Raw genomic sequence first — 2,586 nt, 5'->3', positions numbered from 1 at the left:
TCGGTCTACCGCACGCGACCGCCGCCGCAGTCGCCCCGCGTTCTGCGGGTGCTCAGTGCGGCGCTCGCGTCGACCGAGAGCGCGCGGTTTACGGGCGCCCGTCCGCGCACGTATCCCACTCGAACCGCGGTCGGTCGTGCGCCGTGACCGTATACCGGTCACGGTCGTTTCGACCTTCCTCGGCGTCGGCTCGCCCACGGGCGGACCGGCGCTCGGACGCACGCGTCCCGAGACGAGTGTCCGCGTCGTCGTCGCCCCTTGGTCGGCGTCGCCGCGGGGATCCGTCACGGGACGCAGTTGTTGTAAAACCGAGATCCCTGGTTGATCCTGCCAGTAGTCATATGCTTGTCTCAAAGATTAAGCCATGCATGTCTCAGTGCAAGCCGCATTAAGGTGAAACCGCGAAAGGCTCATTAAATCAGTTGTGGTTCCTTAGATCGTACCCAAGTTACTTGGATAACTGTGGTAATTCTAGAGCTAATACATGCCGACAGAGTTCCGACCGTCGCGGCGCCCTCGGGCGTCGCTCGCGGGAGGAACGCTTTTATTAGATCAAAACCGGCCCGTCGCGGCGCGCTTCGTGCGCGTCCCGATCGCGGCCCGCGCAAAGACCTGGTGACTCTGAATAACTTCGAGCTGATCGCACGGTCTCCGTACCGGCGACGCATCTTTCAAATGTCTGCCTTATCAACTGTCGACGGTAGGTTCCATGCCTACCGTGGTGGTAACGGGTAACGGGGAATCAGGGTTCGATTCCGGAGAGGGAGCCTGAGAAACGGCTACCACATCCAAGGAAGGCAGCAGGCGCGCAAATTACCCACTCCCGGAACGGGGAGGTAGTGACGAAAAATAACGATACGGGACTCATCCGAGGCCCCGTAATCGGAATGAGAACACTTTAAAACCTTTAAACGAGGATCAATTGGAGGGCAAGTCTGGTGCCAGCAGCCGCGGTAATTCCAGCTCCAATAGCGTATATTAAAGTTGTTGCGGTTAAAAAGCTCGTAGTCGGATCTGTGTCTGGGCGGTGCCGGACCACCCTGGCGGTCCGTCGTGTCGCGGCCGGCCGTGTCGCGGGACCACGTGTCCCGTCGGCGCGGTCGTCGTCGCGCTCGTCAGCCGTCTCGGGGTGTTAGTTACCGGCACGTCGGCCGGACGTATTGTCGGCAGGCGGACACGTGTCTCGGGCTTCCGGCGCGCCGCGCGGCCACGCGTCGCGCGGCCGTCGGGGTTCGACGACGGCGGCCGCCTACTCCAATCTTGCTGCGCGGTGATCTTCACCGATTGCCGTCGGCGGGCCGACACGTTTACTTTGAACAAATTAGAGTGCTCAAAGCAGGCTCAAATCTGGCGGGGCGGCTTCACGGCCGTCTCGTCAAAAGGCCCTGAATACTGGTCGCATGGAATAATGGAACAAGACCTCGGTCCCGCGCATCTCCGCCCTTCGCGGGCGCGCGAAATCGCCCTCCGGGGCGTTTCCGTGCGCGGGCCGCCGGGCCGCGGGCGCCAGTCGCCCGCGCGTCCCGCCGGGCCGGTTTTCGGGACCGGAGGTAATGATCAACAGAGACGGGCGGGGGCATTCGTACCGAGACGTTAGAGGTGAAATTCTTGGATCGTCTCGAGACGAACTGACGCGAAAGCATTTGCCAAGTACGTTCTCGTATGATCAAGAACGAAAGTTAGAGGTTCGAAGGCGATCAGATACCGCCCTAGTTCTAACTGTAAACGATGCCAGCTAGCGATCCGCCGGCGTTTCATTAACGACCCGGCGGGCAGCTTCCGGGAAACCGAAGCTTTTCGGTTCCGGGGGAAGTATGATTGCAAAGTTGAAACTTAAAGGAATTGACGGAAGGGCACCACCAGGAGTGGAGCCTGCGGCTTAATTTGACTCAACACGGGAAACCTCACCAGGCCCGGACACCGGAAAGATTGACAGATTGAGAGCTCTTTCTTGATTCGGTGGGTGGTGGTGCATGGCCGTTCTTAGTTGGTGGAGCGATCTGTCTGGTTAATTCCGATAACGAACGAGACTCTGTCCTGCTAACTAGGCGGGTAACCCCGGGTCGGCGTGTGCGCGGCGCGGGCGGTTTCGGCCGTTCGTGTTCGCGTACCCGTCGGCTCGGCCCGGTATCCCCGAACGCGTTCGCCCGTCGTCCACGGCGGTCGTCGAGCGCGGCCGCGCCATCCGCGTCCCGGCGTGCGGCGGGCGTGTGTCGGCCGGGGGGCAACCTCCGGTCGGCGCGCGTCCGTCGTGCGTCGGGCTCCGTGGTGAAGCGCGCCGTGTTCGCGGCCGTCGCCGGCGGATCACGATACGTTACTAGGGCTACCGCCGGCTCCCAGGAGCTTAAACTCTTCTTAGAGGGACAGGCGGCGGACGAAAATAGCCGCACGAGACTGAGCGATAACAGGTCTGTGATGCCCTTAGATGTTCTGGGCCGCACGCGCGCTACACTGAAGGAATCAGCGTGTGTTAACATTCCTGGGCCGACAGGCTTCCGGGTAACCCGCTGAACCTCCTTCGTGCTTAGGGATCGTGGCTTGCAATTTTTCCACGTGAACGAGGAATTCCCAGTAAGCGCGAGTCAT

Source organism: Metopolophium dirhodum, unplaced genomic scaffold, assembly GCF_019925205.1.
Source record: "Metopolophium dirhodum isolate CAU unplaced genomic scaffold, ASM1992520v1 scaffold35, whole genome shotgun sequence".
Classification (NCBI taxonomy): domain Eukaryota; kingdom Metazoa; phylum Arthropoda; class Insecta; order Hemiptera; family Aphididae; genus Metopolophium; species Metopolophium dirhodum.
Note: the sequence above shows the minus strand (reverse complement) of the source record.